Source organism: Perca fluviatilis, chromosome 8, assembly GCF_010015445.1.
Source record: "Perca fluviatilis chromosome 8, GENO_Pfluv_1.0, whole genome shotgun sequence".
NCBI lineage: Eukaryota > Metazoa > Chordata > Actinopteri > Perciformes > Percidae > Perca > Perca fluviatilis.
The window spans coordinates 4,448,940-4,470,549 of NC_053119.1; the positions used below are offsets into that span (position 1 = coordinate 4,448,940).

At 41.0% G+C, this 21,610-nt stretch overlaps 1 protein-coding gene and 1 long non-coding RNA gene across 2 annotated transcripts in view; both read left to right on the forward strand.

Moving 5' to 3' along the window:
• Window positions 1-4,727: 4,727 nt before the first annotated feature.
• LOC120564270 lies at window positions 4,728-9,689 on the forward strand. Its single transcript, XR_005640082.1, has 3 exons — window positions 4,728-4,829; window positions 6,592-6,664; window positions 9,513-9,689. It is a non-coding gene; the product is annotated as an uncharacterized LOC120564270 (long non-coding RNA).
• A 10,246-nt stretch (window positions 9,690-19,935) lies between these two features.
• LOC120564263 (troponin I, fast skeletal muscle-like) overlaps window positions 19,936-21,610 on the forward strand; it is a 22,082-nt gene continuing 20,407 nt past the window's right edge. Inside the window, exon 1 of the mRNA XM_039809123.1 lies at window positions 19,936-20,025. The gene's annotated coding sequence lies outside the window, so the exon portion shown is untranslated. The remainder of the gene's footprint in view (window positions 20,026-21,610) is intronic.

Sequence of the window (21,610 nt, forward strand, 5' to 3'; positions counted from 1 at the left end):
ATGATTGAGATTTCTCTCGGCACAGCTACCAGAAGACTTCACACTTTCAGACAGGTTGCTCACGTCACATCTACGTCGTCTCTGTCAGTTGGAGGCTGCTCAGTAAAGCAAGAGATCACCGGAAAACTGCTTCTAATATCCTTCACTGGTCTATGTCCAGAGACACGGGGTCTATTGGTCCATTTTATATATGTCAATGCCTTGTCCCAGTTGGAACAGACAAGGTGAGCTATTGAATCTTGTGTCATTATTTGTGGATGTTAAAGTCATGTTTGTTTGTTTTTTATTTCATTTTTTTTCTGTTTCTTTTTTGCAGATGAACTCATGCGACCCGCTGTAGTTTCCTGCCGAAGTCGGTTCAGCGGTTCCATGTTGCTGTCAGATAAGATATAACTCTATTTATGTGATTTTTTTAGGACATTGTTGTGCTGTGTTTGCGTCATTCTTGGGTGCATAGGCTTTAGATCACAGGTTCTCAAACACATCACAGGTTCTCAAACACATCGCGGGTTCTCAAACACATCACAGGTTCTCAAACACATCGCGGGTTCTCAAACACATCACTCAAAGGTCCACATCTGATTTTCAGTCCAGGTCAAAGGTCCGGAACAATTAGCAATAACGAAAAAGCACGTTTTTTGAGTATATATAGTAAAAGTACAGCATTATTCTTAGCTTCATGTTGTAAAAGTACAGCAGTATTCTTAGCTTTGTGTAGTAAAAGTACAGCAGTATTCTTAGCTTCGTGTAGTAAAATACAGCAGTTTTCTTAGCTTTGTGTAGTAAAATACAGCAGTATTCTTAGCTTCGTGTAGTAAAATACAGCAGTATTCTTAGCTTCGTGTAGTAAATATACAGCAGTATTCTTAGCTTTGTGTAGTAAAAGTACAGCAGTATTCTTAGCTTCGTGTAGTAAAATACAGCAGTATTCTTAGCTTTGTGTAGTAAAATAAAGCAGTATTCTTAGCTTTGTGTAGTAAAATAAAGCAGTATTCTTAGCTTCGTAGTAAAATACAGCAGTATTCTTAGCTTTGTGTAGTAAAATAAAGCAGTATTCTTAGCTTTGTGTAGTAAAATAAAGCAGTATTCTTTAGCTTGGTAGTAAAATACAGCAGTATTCTTAGCTTTGTGTAGTAAAATACAGCAGTATTCTTAGCCTTCGTGTAGTAAAATACAGCAGTATTCTTACTTTGTAGTAAAATACAGCATATTCTTAGCTTCATAGTAAAATACAGAGATCTTAGCTGGTGTAAAAATACACGATTCTTAGTCGTATAAAATACAGCAGTATTAAAAATACAAGTACTTAGCTTATGTAGTAAAATACAGCAGTATTCTTAGCTTGGTGTAGTAAAATACAGCAGTATTCTTAGCTTTGTGTAGTAAAATACAGCAGTATTCTTAGCTTGTGTAGTAAAATAGCAGTATTTTTGTGTAGTAAAAATACAGCAGTATTCTTAGCTTGGTGTAGTAAAAAGTACAGCAGTATTCTTAGCTTGGTGTAGTAAAAGTACAGCAGTATTCTTAGCTTCGTGTAGTAAAATACAGCAGTATTCTTAGCTTTGTGTAGTAAAAGAATACAGCAGTATTCTTAGCTTGGTGTAGTAAAAGTACAGCAGTATTCTTAGCTTCGGTAGTAAAATACAGCAGTATTCTTAGCTCGGGTAGAAAAATACAGCAGTATTCTTAGCTTGGTGTAGTAAAATACAGCAGTATTCTTAGCTTCGTGTAGTAAAATACAGCAGTATTCTTTAGCTTGTAGTAAAATACAGCAGTATTCTTAGCTTCGTGTAGTAAAATACAGCAGTATTCTTAGCGTGGGGGTAGTAAAATACAGCAGTATTCTTAGCTTTGTGTAGTAAAAATACAGCAGTATTCTTAGCTTCCGTGTAGTAAAATACAGCAGTATTCTTAGCTTTGTGTAGTAAAATACAGCAGTATTCTTAGCTTCGTGTAGTAAAATACAGCAGTATTCTTAGCTTTGTGTAGTAAAATACAGCAGTATTCTTAGCTTGTGTAGTAAAATACAGCAGTATTCTTAGCTTTGTGTAGTAAAATACAGCAGTATTCTTAGCTTCGTGTAGTAAAATACAGCAGTATTCTTAGCTTTGTGTAGTAAAATACAGCAGTATTCTTAGCTTTGTGTAGTAAAAGTACAGCAGTATTCTTAGCTTGGTGTAGTAAAATACAGCAGTATTCTTAGCTTCGTGTAGTAAAATACAGCAGTATTCTTAGCTTTGTGTAGTAAAATACAGCAGTATTCTTAGCTTCGTGTAGTAAAATACAGCAGTATTCTTAGCTTCGTGTAGTAAAATACAGCAGTATTCTTAGCTTCGTGTAGTAAAATACAGCAGTATTCTTAGCTTCGTGTAGTAAAATACAGCAGTATTCTTAGCTTCGTGTAGTAAAATACAGCAGTATTCTTAGCTTCGTGTAGTAAAATACAGCAGTATTCTTAGCTTTGTGTAGTAAAATACAGCAGTATTCTTAGCTTGGTGTAGTAAAATACAGCAGTATTCTTAGCTTGGTGTAGTAAAATACAGCAGTATTCTTAGCTTTGTGTAGTAAAATACAGCAGTATTCTTAGCTTTGTGTAGTAAAATACAGCAGTATTCTTAGCTTCGTGTAGTAAAATACAGCAGTATTCTTAGCTTTGTGTAGTAAAAGTACAGCAGTATTCTTAGCTTTGTGTAGTAAAATACAGCAGTATTCTTAGCTTTGTGTAGTAAAAGTACAGTAGTATTCTTAGCTTTGTGTAGTAAAAGTACAGCAGTATTCTTAGCTTTGTATGTAAAATAAAGCAGTATTCTTAGCTTTGTGTAGTAAAATAAAGCAGTATTCTTAGCTGTGTAGTAAAATACAGCAGTATTCTTAGCTTTGTGTAGTAAAATACAGCAGTATTCTTAGCTTTGTGTAGTAAAATACAGCAGTATTCTTAGCTTTGTGTAGTAAAAATACAGCAGTATTCTTAGCTTGGTGTAGTAAAATACAGCAGTATTCTTAGCTTTGTGTAGTAAAATACAGCAGTATTCTTAGCTTTGTGTAGTAAAAAGTACAGTAGTATTCTTAGCTTTGTGTAGTAAAAGTACAGTAGTATTCTTAGCTTTGTGTAGTAAAAGTACAGCAGTATTCTTAGCTTTGTGTAGTAAAATAAAGCAGTATTCTTAGCTTCGTGTAGTAAAATACAGCAGTATTCTTAGCTTTGTGTAGTAAAATACAGCAGTATTCTTAGCTTTGTGTAGTAAAAGTACAGCAGTATTCTTAGCTTTGTGTAGTAAAATACAGCAGTATTCTTAGCTTTGCAAACGTTTTTGTTGATTTCTTTGGGCATAGTCACCATTACTTATAATGTATTGATCAATAGAACATTTATTTAATAAACCCTCTCCTCCCTGATCTTGTGCTCCCATTGGACCATCAATCTGAAACCCTTCTTGTGGTTTGACAGCCAGTGAAAGAAATAACGAGCATAACAAAGCTGAGAAGTGATTTATGGGTTTTGTGGGTGTAGAGGTGGTGTTGGGTTCAGGTTCAGCTGCGGAGTTACAGTTGTTTCCCAGTTCCACAAAGACAGGCTTCTCCCTCACCTGTAGGCTCCCTATCTGGTTCCAACCTGTGAAAACTGAAGGAGAAAAACGATTTTCATTGATATTTCTGCTAGCATTGTTGTTGTTATTATTAGCATTATGCTAATAGTGAAGAACATGTAGCAGCTGTAAGACTTTTATACCTGCCGGGCTAATTAAAGAAGACTGGTAAACCGAAATACTGTATTTAAAATGTCCACTTTTCTTCTTATCCTGCAGAACTTAGACCAGGGGTCACCAACCTTTTAGAAACACCTTTGTGTGTGTGTCTGCGTCTGTTGGCTGCAGTGATTTATGTATGACTATTACTATATAAGACTTGGTACTGAACATCGAGGTTATAGGATGTGCAATGATAGGGTACTGTTGCATAATTTGCTGTTATATTTGACATGGTATTATGCAATGGGGCAGTGTGCAATATAGAAGTTATTCACCACAGTATGAGTTAACGGGAAATGTGCAATCATTATCTAAACATTTGTGTAATTCAAGGGGGAGGCTGTGTTGTTGGGGGGGGGGGTTGTTTGTTCGTGTGTTATTCGTTGTTTATTGAAGCATGAGGAAATGTGTGACTATGTTGTAAGTTGGTTAACTGTATGTTTATTGTGTGTTATGCGTGATGTGTCGCCATTTTGTTCTCTCGAGTGCCCAAGACAAATTTCTCCTATGGGAGACAATAAAGGCTTATCTTATCTTATCTTATCTTATCTTAACTGAGAGCTACTTCATGGGTATTTAGTCATATGAAGGGCTACCAGTTTGATACACTCTTCTGAAATAACAAATGTGCTCAGTTTGCCTTTAGTTACATATGATTATTAATGATTAATGATAGTTATATATGATTATTAATGATTAATGATGCTCATCTATGTGAAGACACTGATCATGTTAATGATTTCTCACAATAATTGTCAACAATGACTTAACATGGTGGGAAACAGACAATATCAATATTCAATTTTCATTTTTAGAACAGGCCTGAGGGCTACTCATGGGGTCATTGTGGGCTACCTGGTGCCTGTGGGCACCGTGTTGGTGACCCCTGATTTAGACCTTAACTGACACACTCTGTATGCTAACGTTAACTTTATGCTAATCCTATAATGAGAATTTTTTTTTTAATATGCAGGGAGTGGAGCAGGACCACAGCTGCAGCCACAATCCAGGTGCCACCGCAATCCAAGGAAATCTGTGAGGCGAAGAAAGCACGAGGACTCTGGGGAAGAATCTAAATTAGTAACGTGCATTAATGACGCATGAATGCACACAGATGGAGAGAGAGAGAGAGAGCCTTTACAGTAAACACTTGACAGCATCAACAATATCTTGTGTTTGGCATTTCATTCCTCAGAGTTAGTGCAGGTTATATTTGACCTCCGCTGACGGCTAGCAGCTGCCTCTTCTCACCAGCCAGAATTAGAAACGAGTGAGCAGAGCAGGGGAGCCATCTGGAGAGAGGAGAGCAACAACTGTTTGCATTTTACAATTGGACAACTGTGAAAGAAATACTGAACACACTATAGGTCCTATTTTAACAATCTAAGCGCTCGGCGTGCAGCGCCTGGTACAGGTGTGTTTAGGGCGTGTCCAAATCCACTTTCGCTAGTTTGACGGTGGAAAAAAAGGGACAGTGCGCCGGGCGCCTGGTCCTAAAGGGTTGGACTTAGTGTCTTCATTAATCAGAGGTGTGTTGTGGGCGTAACATGCAATCGACCAATCAGAGATCATCTCCCATTCCCTTTAAAAGCCAGGCGCGTTCGGACCTTGGAGCATTGCTGTTATGATGTGTGTGTGTGTGTGTGTGTGTGTGTGTGTGTGCTGCTGTGCGTCCCTGTGTGTGTAACAAGCATAGTGTGTGCGCGCTGTGCACGAGCCTAGGAGCATTTTACTAATGCTGTTAAAATAACAACGAAATGCTGCGTTATTGACTTTAGACCAGGTTTTTGTTGGTCAATGGCGCGATCACTTCCCGCTGCCTCAAGATAGCAATACTCCCAGAATGCAACTGAACACACCTCCCTGTAAGACCAGCATGCCCAGAATGCACCTGAACACACCTCCCTGTAAGACCAGCATGCCCAGAATGCACCTGAACACACCTCCCTGTAAGACCAGCCCAGAATGCACCTGAACACACCTCCCTGTAAGACCAGCATGCCCAGAATGCACCTGGACACACCTCCCTGTAAGACCAGCACGCCCAGAATGCACCTGAACACACCTCCCTGTAAGACCAGCATGCCCAGAATGCACCTGAACACACCTCCCTGTAACACCAGAGCCAAACACCTGAACACACTCCCTGTAAGACCAGCACCCAGAATGCACCTGAACACACCTCCCTGTAACACCAGCACCCAGAATGCACCTGAACACACCTCCCTGTAACACCAGCATGCCCAGAATGCACCTGAACACACCTCCCTGTAAGACCAGCACGCAGAATGCACCTGAACACACTCCCTGTAACACCAGCATGCCCAGAATGCACCTGAACACACCTCCCTGTAAGACCAGCATGCCCAGAATGCACCTGAACACACCTCCCTGTAAGACCAGCACGCCCAGAATGCACCTGAACACACCTCCCTGTAACACCAGCACGCCCAGAATGCACCTGAACACACCTCCCTGTAAGACCAGCACGCCCATGGGCCACAGATGGGAGCAGGTGCATTTGCTGTTTAAACGATGTGGGCGCTGGACGGGAAATTGACAACTGGGTCGGTCTTAATCTAGTAAAGACACTTGTGTCTGGCTTTGCGCTGCGCTGCACTGGGTGAAAGATAGGGCCCAAAAACTTCCGGTTTTGGAAAAATTATTGATACATAAATTAGGACAATAAGGATGCGAAAGAAAGTACAGTTATGTAAAGCAAGTACAAGTAGAAGTTTGCAGGTTTAAAACCAGATGTCTAGAAGATAGGGCCCTAAAACTGGGGAAGCACTTCACAAGAAAACCCTTTTCCTCCTGCTGAATGAAGTGTTTCTCCTTTCAGGCAGAAGGTGAAATCTGTTCTGCTCACAGCTCCCAACATGAATGGAAACTGTCTTCATGGACTTACAGTACAGGTAAGAACCAGCCGACAGGTTGAGCGTCCTTTTCCATAAAGAAGTGGAAAGTTGCTCTCAGGCACAGCTCATTGAAAGGTCAATAACAACCAAATGAGCCTAAAGGGTTATGGTCATTTATGTCCCTAACAAGTGTGGCCCTTTGGGATGTTTGTCGCTTATTTTCTGCCAACTTTCGAGACAAAAAAACACTGCCGGATGTCGTTTGTTCAAGCAGCAAGTACGACCTCTATTTAGGTTTCCAGTGAGGGCGCCCTCTAGTGGCCGTGTTTATGAGTCCTGTATGAAAATAAAAGTAAACAGCGAGTTTTGTTTTACCTTAACGAACGACGACACGTCCTGTGTCACGTGGTGACCTTCAGGAAGTGAAGTCTGCATTGCGATCTCCACTTTTGAGCAAAATTGAAATGTTCAAACACTTAATTTCCTGCCTTCTGATGAATTTTTCTTCAAGAATTTGTGGCTTTTCTGCATAAGGTTATGCTGCAATTGTCTTCATTTATGTAAAGGAAATTATGATAGGTTTTAGGGGGCGTTGCATTGGCCAGTTTTGATTATTTGGGGGGGTCGTAACCAAGGGGGTAAGCTTCGCTTCAGAATGCGTAGCTCCTATGACGCCATTTTGATGCTAACAAGCCATCACCTCCTGTTAGCATCCCATTGACTCCCATTCATTTTGGCGCCACTTTGACAGAGAATAACTTTACATCTGAAGCGTTTAAAGACTCTATTTGTCCGTTGTTTATTTCTAAAGAAACACGACAATGTATAAAAGGCTCCATTACCTTGTACCTCACGTTATGGCTCCGTAGCAGACGCTTTTATAACAATAGGCTAACGATTGGGTCATAACCACGAGACTTACTGTCACACAGTAGAGGAATTACCGTATAGTACAGGAGAAGCTCACAGGCAGTTTGGACTTCCATTATCTGTTTAGGTTTAATGACTAATGTTAACTAGCATGTTAGTGATCAGTAATTAGCCTGTGCCCATGTTATCTCCTTACATATACCTACGCTCTCCGTCTCTGGAAGATTGGGAATGATTGAGATTTCTCTCGGCACAGCTACCAGAAGACTTCACACTTTCAGACAGGTTGCTCACGTCACATCTACGTTGTCTCTCTCAGTTGGAGGCTGCTCAGTAAAGCAAGAGATCACCGGGAAAGTGACTTCTAATATCCTTCACTGGTCTCCGTCCAGAGACACGGGGTCTGTTGGTCCATTTTATATATGTCAACGGTCGTTACCCCACCAACCCACCCATAAATTACGCCTATGGTAGGAACAGACCACTCATATCGTTGTTTGGTTTGGAGGACTTGTTGCATTTTCTGCTATCGACTTCCCAGTGAAGCCATAAAATGCCCCAAAAAGTTAGTTTTTGTATTTGACTTTGTAAACATTTCTCCAGATTTCTGAGCTTGATGAGACTTCGGCGTAATGTACAATGTCTGAGATTACTTAGGCTTTATTTTACATTAGTGAGCTGCATTTCATTGTTGGGGAGAAATGCAGACAGCAGGTTTCTGTTCCAATCAGACACGGCAGCAGCTGATTTCACTGATTAACAACGGAGGTTGTTAATCAGTGAAATCAGCTGCTCTCAATGTCACGTCTTTTAGCACTTGTAAATTAAAAAAAAAGCCTGCTCCAGCGAGCATTGGCGTTAAAGCGTTGCACTCAAGTTTTTGGATGTCACTTTGAGCTGAAGTCAAATGTGAGGAGAACTTAATGTGATGCTTCTATACAGAACCGGAGTCACCGAGACATTTTAGACACTTTATTACGCTCGTTTCCAAGTCAAGTAGAAACGACTTCTTGGCCTTTTAACCCTTGTGTTGTCCTCCCATTAACCTTGCAACTTTGTTGTTTTTTTGGGTCAAAATTTTAAATTAACGGGCTGCTTGGTTATATACGGTCCCTGTAATGCTCATCAGTTAAATTTTCTAAGCACAAACGGACAGTTGGAAAAACAGAAAAATGGGTTCAAATATCCCAATTTTTCATTTTTTTCCACCATGACATTTTAAAAAATTTGATCTTTAACCTGTTTTTCCAATTTTTCTGTTTTTTATTCATTGGATCAGAAATTAAGAAAATTACAAAATTGCGTCTGGGCTCCAATTATTCAATAATGCGATGGTATTTTCTCCCTCTAGGTACTTTGTGGAATATGCAGGTCATTAACTGCACATGGACCAAACTTACAGACTTTGGGGTCAGAGGTGCAACTGATGTTTTCGAGTGTGGGGGGGGCAGGGCGTAGTTAGGCGGAACGAGGGAGAGAATACCATGGCAGTATTGAATAATTGGAGCCCACATGCAATTTTGTAATTTTCTAAATTTTTGATCTGCTGTATAAAAAACAGAAAATTGGAAAAACTGTTTAAAGATCCAATTTTTTAATTTGTCAAGGTGGAAAAAAATGAAAAATTGGATATTGGAACCCATTTTTCTGTTTTTCCAAATGGCCGTTTGTGCTTAGAAAATTGACAAGACCAAAGTGATGTGTGTGTTTTGTCGTTGTGAACTGAGCTATCATCGCAGCACCTCCAGTCTGAAATACCACTTGATGGCCGACAACACAGCTGATGGCCGAGCACACAGCTGATGCCAATTATCCCCCCCCTCGTCAAAGCCAGGCGACAAAAGCACAAAGCAAGCCGATCCACTTTTCTGTGTTAAGAGCATTGAAATGAGAAAAAATAATGGGACAAAAAGAAATCAAGGGACATTTAGAATAGATACAAATGTGCGATTAATTGCGAGTTAACTATGACATTAATCGCGATTAAATATTTTCATCGTTTGCCCGCACTAATTTCAACATTTTCACGTTTCAGACAACGCTGTAAATCCTCCTGCTGCAGCAGCACAGACATCACGACGACCAACCTGAAGAAGAAGAAGAAGAAGAAGAAGGAGGAGGAGGTTAATAAGGAGGCGAGTATTTCCTTTCGAAGCTGGAAACTGACACCAGACACATGCTGAGAGACTCTGACAGCGCCTGCTGGGTCCAACCAAGGTATCATGTTTGCTCAGAAGGGCTTTATGAGGACATTTAGTGTCGTAGCTCATACACTTCAATCCATTAGTTTTATCGTCTCCCACTTATTTGGTTTTCAGAATAAGACATGTGTGCCTTACGTCATTAAAGTTGGAGAGGCTAAAGTAAGCAGCTGTCAGTCCTCAGCTGCAGCGCCACAAACAGCCACTAGATGCTGCTGCAAACTCCACAAAATGTCACAGTTTACCTTTTTAACCCTCTAAGGCAGTGGTTCTCAAATGGGGGTACGTGTACTCATAGGGGTACTTTGGAGGACTGTTACTTCTACTCTCTTTTTTGAAAAGTTTTTGTCACTTTTTTCGAAGTTGATCGCTTTTTGGAATTCTTTTGTCACTTGTCGCCCTAGTGTTGCCTTCCTTCTTTCTACTGTGTTTTTTAAAAAAGTTTTTATGACTATTTTCAACCTATTCTTGCCTTACTTCCTTCTTCCTACTGTCTTTTTAAGTTTTTTCGCCTTTTTCCATCAGTTTTTTAGATGTTGTCCAGGTCTAAGGCTGTTGTTTAGTAAATCTATCGCTGACATCGTTGTATTCTTCCTCTTTATAGAGACTTTTTTATCTACCAAAAATTATTTGCACTGGTTAGAGGGTACATGGCTTAAAAACACTGTTCAAAGGGGGAACATTTTTGAAAAGAGCTTGAGAACCACTGGTCTAAGGCAGATATCTTCAACAGGGGGTAAAGGGACCCCTAGGGGGTCCTCAGAATCACTGTAGGGGGGCCACAAATCATGCCCAAAATTATTATTTTAATAGCTTAGTACTCTATGCACTAAAAAGGGAATGTATACCACGCCCCCGAGGCAAACTTTCGCTGGCCGAAATTCGTGAGGTGTTTCGCTGTGTGGAACCCTAACGTAAGGAAAGCTCATTGTGGGACTGGCTCTAGTGGCTGTAATTCTGCACCAAGGCTGAATTTCAGGAAAAAGACTTCAGATACAGTATTAGGGGACCACTAAGGCCTATATAAAAGAGACTTCAGATACAGTATTAGGGGACCACTAAGGTCTATATAAAAGAGACTTCAGATACAGTATTAGGGGACCACTAAGGTCTATATAAAAGAGACTTCAGATACAGTATTAGGGGACCACTAAGGTCTATATAAAAGAGACTTCAGATACAGTATTAGGGGACCACTAAGGTCTATATAAAAGAGACTTCAGATACAGTATTAAGGGACCACTAAGGTCTATATAAAAGAGACTTCAGATACAGTATTAAGGGACCACTAAGGTCTATATAAAAGAGACTTCAGATACAGTATTAGGGGACCACTAAGGTCTATATAAAAGAGACTTCAGATACAGTATTAGGGGACCACTAAGGTCTATATAAAAGAGACTTCAGATACAGTATTAGGGGACCACTAAGGTCTATATAAAAGAGACTTCACATACAGTATTAGGGGACCACTAAGGCCTATATGAAAGCATCCAAAAAGCAGCAAAGGACCTTTAACTTATGATGTGTTGTACAAATTGTTTCAATGCTTGAAATGAGTTCACCAAAGTCTTTAGGTTACATATGATTTAAATAGTGAATAAATGTCTGAAATGAAATTTTGTAATATCGCTTTTTGAGTAGGAGTTTTGTCAAACATTGTTTGGAATCGCTGGTGCATCTTTCGTCCTCAGAGAGTTAACTTTACCTTTTTAGAGACATAAAGTAAACACTTGAGTAAATCTTCTTAGTGTCTTTCCACCAATGGCAGCTGCTCTGCAGGTGTTTGTAGAGTATTTGGAACGATGCTGTGAATATTTTGCTTCACATGCCCTGCAAAGAGAGGACAAAAACGACCTAAATTAAAGATTCAATTCAATTTTCAATTCAAGTTTATTTATAGTATCAAATCATAACAGGAGTTATCTCAGGACACTTTACAGATAGAGTAGGTCTAAACCACACTCTATAATTTACAAAGACCCAACAATTCCAGTGATTCCCCCCAAGAGCATGCATAAATGCGAAGATGGCTCCATGATAGGAGGAGTAGTAGTAGTAGTAGTAGTAGTAGTAGTAGTAGTAGTAGTAGTAGTAGTAGTAGTAGTAGTAGTAAAGGCTGTAGTGGTTGGAAAAGAGACTGAGGGTTGGCAGTCTAAGTATAGCCGGACACTGGATGGGATTTGTGGCATTTATTAGGGATCGATGGGGATCGATTAGGGATTTATTTTTGCGCCGATACTGATTATTAGTAGTTAATGAAACCGTTATCTGGAACCGATAAAGTAAACCAAGTAAACCAGTGTTTTCCCTCGGTTTGTGGAAGACTTAGGTGCGCATATTTGGCGGAGAGGTTTAGGAGTCTTTCCTCAAAAATAATAATAAAAAGAATATGCAATTTGACATAATTTTGGTCCATTATTATCACCATATCTGTGTTTAAAACGCTGGAAAAGCTAGAGCAGATAATAAATGAAAAATTCTCAAAAACCCTAAAGACAAAACTTGCTGAAGAAGTCCAACTAGAATCATTAGATCTGAGAAGTAAGTCAGTATTGATCACGGAAGGCTTGTATCATGTGGACGTGCCGACAGTTTCGTTGTCATTACTTAGAATTCCTCATGGGGGCGACAGAAACTATGCACTATAGCTTTAAGATGTGTTTGTTCCTTGTTATTGTTACTGTGCTCTCCTCTAGGGGCCAAACATCCTTTGAGAGTACCATACCATATCAGAAATACCGTATTGAAATCCAACCGCAGACCATCCCAGCCGGTGGCGACACGGACATCTCGTCCACGCTTCAAACACAACCAGATGGTGGATGCATCCAAGCAAACCTCTACTGCTATACCAGGGATCTTCAACAGGAGGTCCGGGACCCCTAGGTGGTCCTTAGAGTCAATGCAGGGGGGGGCCTCAAAATTATTGTTAATTTTTGAAAGTTTTTCCAAAAATTGTAAAAGTCTTAACATGAATCCAACATATTATTAGCAAATGTAAATCCCCACCGCTTACTGGCCTATAGCCAAGGTAGTCACTAAGGCCATCCACAGATGTGTGCCACATGTACAGTACAGGCCTTCTCATTCAATGTGTTTCTTTATTTTCATGACTATTTACATTGTAGATTCTCACTGAAGGCATCAAAACTATGAATGAACACATATGGAATTATGTACTTAACAAAAAGTGTGAAATAACTGAAAACATGTCTTATATTTTAGATTCTTCAAAGTAGCCACCCTTTGCTTTTTTTGATAACTCTGCAAACCCTTGGTGTTCTCTCAATGAGCTTCATGAGGTAGTCACCTGAAATGGTTTTACCTTCACAGGTGTGCTTTGTCAGGGTAAATTAGTGGAATTTTTCCCTTATTAATAAAAAAGCAAAGGGTGGCTACTTTGAAGAATCTAAAATATAAGACATGTTTTCAGTTATTTCACACTTTTTTGTTAAGTACATAATTCCATATGTGTTCATTCATAGTTTTGATGCCTTCAGTGAGAATCTACAATGTAAATATTCATGAAAATAAAGAAACACATTGAATGAGAAGGTGTGTCCAAACTGTTTGGCCTGTACTGTATGTTTAACATTAAAACATGATTTATAAAATCATACCAACATTTATTATTCTGAATAGCTTAATATTATATGCAAAAAAAAATAAAAAATGTATGTATAAAGGATTTAGGCCGCCCTACACGTTATTGTAGCTATTGTAGTTAATATGCAACTTTGTTTTAAAAAATATAGGTAGTAGGGGTCCCTGCTTCATCTTTCTTTCAGTTAAGGGGTCCTTGGCTTAAAAAACGTTGAAGACCCCTGTGCTATACCACACCCGTTTTATGAATCAAACTCCATGTAAACATACACATACAGTTGTTAATGCTGCACATAGTGAGGAAAGGCCACACGCTTATCAGACCTGCCGTTCAGAGCATTCCTGAGGCTCCAGTAGAAACCACCTGCCTGTCTCTCTGAGCCTCCACCCTCCGCCCTCTACTCCACATTCCCAGCACGACTCCTATCATCTCCGCTGTCTGCGCTGTCAGACATGTCACCACCTCTCCCCTCTCCCCTCTCAGCCTTCCCTCCTGAAGTCGGACCTGCTGAATGATTATTAACCCCTTCTACTGGCCCGAGGTGATCGCTAGCGATCGATTACTTGCGTGCTTTTGTGAATATAGACTTTAGGTTTTAGGTTTTTCATACAGATCTCTGCAATTCAGTTTTGCATTGACCCAATCACAATGTTTGTTTAACTCTTGTGTTGTGTTTCCGGTAAGAAATACGGGGGTCTCTTTAACTACCTAATTTTGATTACCCCAAAAATAACATGGATGATTCCATACAACGCGCTTCGCAAGTACAACAAAGAATGGATCTCTACCTTCATTGAATTTTGGGTGTTTTATTAATATTTGTTGCTTTAACCTTGACCCTTCTGTGATTATCCTTCCTTTTATATTAGTCTAAATAATTCATAATTTCTGCTTTTTTAACTCAATAATTAGGTATAATGTCCTATAAATTAGGTTTATTGACCATGAATTCCCAAAATAAGTGTAAAACTAGTTGTAATGAGTTGGAGTTAGTGGTGTTTATACATGGTAGTGAAAAGAAGAGTAAAAAAAAAAAGTAAAAAACATTGAAAAAAGTGTAGAAAAAAAGAGACAAAAATGTCAGTTTTGACCCGGGAGGACGATGCATAGTCGAATGGAAGACAACACAAAAAACTAATTTCCTGCGTCCCGTTCACACTATTTAACGGGCGCCAAGCAAACGGGTGACAAGGAACAACTGGATCGACTCATCTCCTACATCTAAAATGCATGTTTGATCAGGGGCGGAGTCAGATGTTGTAAACATTCGGGGCTCAGCCCAAACCTACGGGGGCATGCTCGCTTGGGGATATTTTGTCTCCCTTTTACGGCAGCTGTTTGCACTATTTTTCAAGGAAATGCCTAAAATCTGTAAACCATTTGAGTAATGACCGTTGCCTAGAAAAATGAAGTGAGCCTGTCTTTAAAGAGGAGACTCGTGGGCAGGGGCGGATCTAGAAAAATATTTATGGGGTGGCGAGAGGGAGGCAGGAATTTTTGAGGGGCGGCAACATATGGCAGATGAGAAATAGTATGTACACACTACAAAAGGGCACAGGCTGTCATTTACAAACTCATATAGACAAATTTAATCTCATGCAATCAATGTCCTGCATTTGAGGTTTCATGTGAAACCGTTCATATTAGGAATAAGTGACCATACGATGTGATCTCATTTAATAGGAGATAGACATATGATAGAAGTAAGGGGCATTAACACAGGATAGGCAATAAGGTAAGACACAGGTGATGAGTAGCAGATGTGTGAGAGGGGAAGCAAACTGCAGTCGGACATTGGAGATTCGCACTCGTAAATTTTCAAATTGGGGTGGCAGCAGGGGTGGCAAATCTTTCTTTTAGGGTGGCATTTGCCACCCTATGCCACCCCGGTAGATCCGCCCCTGCTCGTGGGTAACCGTAGAACCCATTTTCATTTAGATATCTGGCGGTGAGAGGTCAAGGGACCCCTTTGAAATGTGGCCATGTTTTTCCCTTGCCAAAATTAAGCCTAACTTTGGAGCGTTATTTAGTTTCATATGATACCAACATGTAGCTCTAGCTTTAAAACGGAGCCCGCTAAAGCCTCAGAAAGACAGTAAATTCGGCCTTAAAGATTCAGCGCTTTTGAGAAAACCATCGGGGCTGGAGCCTCAGAAGCTTCCCCCCCACACACACACACACACACCCTGTGTTAGATGCTTTCATATGTCAACGCTTTTACTAACATTAGCTTGGAGGGCTAATTTACGTGTTGGGCCACAGACTAAAGCAAATGACACCACCCAAACTAGCAGTCAGTCCGACCGGCGGTGACATGTGTCTGTTCATTACGTTAGATTTGGTTTATCAAAGACGCTAGCAAAGCAACACAGGACAGAAAATAAACACAGCAGAGTTTAACGTTGCTCTAAGCGATGTCACGCGTTTTCTTAGGCTACAACATTTTTTGTCACAAACAGCAAACATCTCCTCACTATCTGCTAGCTGCCTTTTCCCTGAACACACTGTAAAAAACATCTCCTCACTATCTGCTAGCTGCCTGTCCCCTGAACACACTGTAAAAAACATCTCCTCACTATCTGCTAGCTGCCTGTCCCCTGAACACACTGTAAAAAACATCTCCTCACTATCTGCTAGCTGCCTGTTCCCTGAACACACTGTAAAAAACATCTCCTCACTATCTGCTAGCTGTCTGTCCCCTGAACACACTGTAAAAAACATCTCCTCACTATCTGCTAGCTGCCTGTTCCCTGAACACACTGTAAAAAACATCTCCTCACTATCTGCTAGCTGTCTGTCCCCTGAACACACTGTAAAAAACATCTCCTCACTATCTGCTAGCTGCCTGTTCCCTGAACACACTGTAAAAAACATCTCCTCACTATCTGCCTGTCCCCTGAACACACTGTAAAAAACATCTCCTCACTATCTGCTAGCTGCCTGTCCCCTGAACACACTGTAAAAAACATCTCCTCACTATCTGCTAGCTGCCTGTCCCCTGAACACACTGTAAAAAACATCTCCTCTCTATCTGTTAGCTGCCTGTCCCCTGATCACACTGTAAAAAACATCTCCTCACTATCTGTTAGCTGTCTGTCCCCTGAACACACTGTAAAAAACATCTCCTCACTATCTGCTAGCTGCCTGTCTCCTGAACACACTGTAAAAAAACGCGGTCTCTGTAGACAGCCCAGGCTCCACAAACGCCAACAAAAACACACTGCGTCAACCTGCAACACCAAACATAACAAACAGTGTTCCAGCCAATAACTGACAAGAAGGAGTTGAGGGGCGGGGGGGTTGGGGGTTTAGTGTGCATGCACATGAAGGGGGTTGTGAGGAGTGGAGGAGAGAGACGCAAGAAGAGGGAAGTTAGCTAGAGTTAGCCGTTTTGTTTGACAATAATTCGAACGTCAACAAGAAGTGACATCACCCAACATCGCTTAGAGCACCTTTAACTATATATATTTAAATGTCACAGGGCTGAAAATAACAACAGAAATAAACTAGTTTGACGATTTCACATTTCACGAATTCAAATCAACGACCATTTGTCTAACTGGAAGTGGCTTTTGTGTTAGGTGATTCAATCTATTCCAACATTTTGATGTCTAACACTTCTGTATTTCCATAAACGTATTTTCATGCATATTCTGAAACGATTACTGTAGCGCGCCTGATCGCAGCCGGTGTGGTAATAACCGAAATAAAAATAGTTCCCCTTGACGGTGCTTCGCTGTGTGTTTCTGGCCTTAGATGGCTGAGGCAACTTATTGTGTTTTGGGTTCGCAGCCTCTACTTCTTCTACTCTGTTTACTGGCGGATTACAGCCATGCATCGTAGCCTTTAGCGCCAATGTCTGACCAAACTACGCTGTAGCCAAGTTTCGGTAGCAGTTTCATGAAATGATTGAGTTAATCTTTAATAAATGGAGTAAATATGGATCAAAAACCAAAATGCATTTGTGTATATTAGCTGCTATGTTAGCCGTACTATGTTGTATAGGCGTTGACGACACGTAGGCGATGACGATGGTGCGTAGGTATGTCGTGTATAGTCTTTACGGCCCTCCTAGCCTGGGTAAACTCTGACGAACTTCCGGCAAATATGAGATTTGCCCTGCAAGTCAGTCTGGCCAAGAGCCCATTCAAATCCATTTCCAATGTCCCCAAAATCGAGGCACCAATCACAACCGTTGAGGCAGACTTTACACCAATCACAACCGTTGAGGCAGACTTTACACCAATCACAACCGTTGAGGCGGACTTTACACGATGACGATAGCGCAGCGACTGCTACGGCTACCGAAGCGCAGCGTCACCTGGATCCTTGGTCTGATTGGTTGAAGGACTATCCAATGGCGCCCAGAGGCATTTGAGCGGTGTCTGTTGGTGATGCCCCCTTTGGAAATGAACTGTCAATGAACCTTCCCCAGACCCACTCTCAGTTAGAACAGAGAAGGGTCTGGTGTCAGCCAGGCTAGGGCCCTCCCATCATTGCAGTGTGAATCCAAATCTAACCTGACCAAATTATACAGTGTAACAAGAACAAGAACATTGGTTCGAACTTTCACGTTTGAAAACCTCTCTCTCTCTCTCTCTCTCTCTCTCTCTCTTAATGTCCATTAAGTAAACCTTGTTTTAGGAATCTTTTATCATAGTGAACGAAATAAAACAATCTAAAAGGATAAGGACTATCTAGACAGTCTACAGCCATGCTGATGACTTTGCTGTTATGTACAGAGGGCTAACATACTCACAATGACATAAATGGTTTACCATGAATTGGCACTAAACACAAACAAGTCCATTCGAGGCTGATGGGAATGTCATTGGTTCTGCAGGTATTTGGTCATAAAGCCTGTATTGGATATCTGTGAAGGTTCCTAAAATGTGAGCGTTTGTTTAGTTGGGGAAACTGGTGTATTCCCATGAAGCAGAGAGAGGGAATCTGAAGCAATGAAGTAAGAATGCTTTTTAGGAGAGAGTCACGTAAATGTAACATTATCCACTTGGAAAATCTGCCTTCCTGCTCACCTGAAATGATGCCCACATATTTTTTATAGCGCAAGTGTTAATATGAGAGGGGCTTTTGCAGCCAGAGAAAGGTCTGGAAGCCTCTCTGAGGTCTGGAAGCCTCTCCGAGGGCGCAGAGAAGATGAAACGCTAACCCAGCCTGCAGGGCCATAGCGCGATATTTATAGACAGCAGAAATGAAAGCTTGCTAAGCACATTGTTTTGATAGTTAGAAGTGATATCAAAAGCTTGGTGGTTTCTCTCTTTTGAATCTGTTTCTGCAGATTCATCACAGCTTTGATAGTCGGCGGGAAAAAATGCAAGACAGGCTTTTGTTCTTTTGCTTCGAATGTCTTTTCAAGTTCTGTAAAGTTATAAAGAGTCATTTTGGAGAACGCTGCAGATCAGGGAGGGAAAAGTCATCAGCTGCTGACTCCCGGAACAATGCTTTCACGTTCGGATGATCGCAAAACTTCTGTATAAAAATCTGGCACTCATGGTTGTCTTAACATCTCTTTGATCCTTGGCCGAACATCCAAGGGTGTAGCTATGGGTTAAAAATGCTAATTTTGAGCATGTCAAACACTTAATTTGCTGCATTCTGGTGAATTTTTATGCAACAATTTGTGCCTTTTCTGCAGCAGTTCCCATTTTTGCAAACCATACATAATTACAAGGAAAAATATTACTGAAAATGCGCTTCAGGTGTTTGGATAGGTCAGGAGGCACTTTACAGTACAGTCCTCAAAAAGTCCCAGCATTCTTTGTGGCTTGTTGTATTTTACACAACATTTCCATGAATCATGGATGTGTTGATGACATAAATGAGGAAATATTAGAGGACTTAAGGAGACGTGATGTTGACGGTACAGTCCTCAAAAAGTAATGTTTCAAAAGTCTTTATGTTAAGGAAATTATAATAGGTTTTTTGGGAGTTGCCAGTTTTGATTATTGGGGAGGTTGGACCCCTCCCCCCCCCCCATATCCCCTGTAAATGACGCCTATGAATCCCACATTCATCATCTGGTGAAACGTTATAGACTCTGATGGTCAGTGGTGTAGTCTAATGTATTGTAGTGCGTTTACTGTATATTGGCCAGAATCTGCATATGATAGTGGGGGTCAGGGTGTCCTCCTCCAGGGAAGTTTTGAGCATCAAACACTTCATTTCCTGTATTCGGATATACTTTTATGCACCAATTTATGGTGTAAATACCTTTTATTTAGCTTATGTGAAGAAGAAAAACACAGATGACTATTCAAAATATATCAAAAATATAACGGAAAGTATGTTGTTGCGTGTCATTGGGGTATTTTTAAGTGGGTATGAGGAAATCCTGGAGCTTTCTTAGTGGGTATACTGCATATACCTGCACATCACGTAGACTACACCACTGCTGACGGTTTTCTAGATCATTTCCTCCCTTTTTATAGCGTCCCGGTGGCACAGAGCGGAGTCCTTAAATGATCTGATGCTCCTCCTCACCGATGCTTTGTTGGTTCCAGGGAGGTGTTGGCGGGGGGGGGCATGTTGGTTCCAGGGAGGCGTTGGCAGGGGACGAGGATATTTCTGGGGCTTGCTGGCCGGTTGGTCTGAGGATCCTGCATTTCCATAAACAGGAGCTCCATATCCATGTCCGAGCGCTCGTATAAATACACCTCCTCCCTGGGATGATTTCCTCCCACTGCTGCCCTCCGCCTAAACTCTGCCGCCTCGTACTCTAGGTGAGACCAGCTTCTCTTTCTTCCTCCTCCTCTTCCTTCTTTTCCTCTTTTGTGCGTTACGGTCGGGACGATATGGGCTTTTGTCCCGATACAATTCTGCTCGATGGTGTTTTTTGCCCCCAACTGCTCCTTCCAGGCAGCGCTGCGACCACTGCCTTCAAGGCACCTAACCTTAACCTTAACCTTAACCTTAACCCTAACCTTAACCTTAACCTTAACCCTAACCTTAACCTTAACCTTAACCTTAACCTTAACCTTGACCCTAACCCTAACCATAACCAGTGCCTCCCAACTGCTCCTTCCAGGCAGCGCTGCAACCACTGCCTTCAAGGCACCTAACCTTAACCTTAACCCTAACCCTAACCAGTGCCTCCCAATGGTGCCTTCCAGGCAAAAAACACTGATAAACTTTGATTCTTTCGCGAAACATGGGCGCCGATTTGATTTGTATTGCGATTTTTGTATTTATTGCGATTCTAGAAGTAGTGTGATTTAATAGTACAATAATATAATAACCAAAACTTTTTTTTTTCATAAAAAAAGATCCATTATCAAAATAGTTAATAATACATTGCAACATATCGCAGAATATTGCAATATGTTTAAAATCGCAATAATATCGTATCGTGACATAAGTATCGTGACGATATCGTATCGTGAGGCCTCTGGTGATTCCCACCCCCTAGTCTAAATGGAACCGACTGATACCTGATGATTGAGGTATATGATGCAGCCAGGTGTGTACCAGGTGACCAATCACGATGCCCGTTCAAGATGGACTTTGAACTAAACTAATACCTGTTTTCTGAACGATCGCGCTTCCTCTTTGGTTTTGTTTTGAAGGAGAAAGTTACTTTCTGGACTCGGTCGAGACCATCTAGAATATTTGGCGAGTCCAACGGCGGAGTGCGAGACAAGTCCGAGTCCAAATACAGACGAGTCCGAGACAACCGAAAAGCGGCCTCGAGCATCGATTACGAACGTTCAAATGAAACTCTTTAGCGTGAAGGGAGAAGCGATCGCATCAGCCTCGCACATCCTCAGCTCGTTAAAGTCTGTGAAATGGTCGCCTTCTCCTTCCCCCACTGGATCGCGTTTCCCTTCACTTATTAACGGACCTCTGAGGTCAGCGCTTCAGCACCTTAGCACTTTACCAGCCGCTCTCCCCAAAAAAGTCTCCGGGCCGACTCCACTCAGCTGCTCTGTGTCCGTTTACATCAGGGGGGGTCAAACTCAATGTGGAAATGCTGATCACAATAAGGGCCAGACATGTTGAGTTCATTGACATGCTTTTATTTAACATGTTTTAGTTAATTGACTTTTATTTTAAAGTCAATTAACTTTGTATTTTTGCACAAAAATATAGCTTTGAAATATAGCTTTCTCCCATGCAGTTTGATCGACATAAAACCCTAAAAAAGTCAGCCAAAAAGTATCTTAGCCATCGTAGAATTTTAGCAAGTCATGAAAAATGCTTCCGGGGGGAATTCGGAGTCTCAAAGTCGGCAAATCTGTCAAATTCTGCACGGCAGTGTCGCATGATTACAGTATGAAAAACAGTTTCCTGATTTTTTTGGTGTGGTGC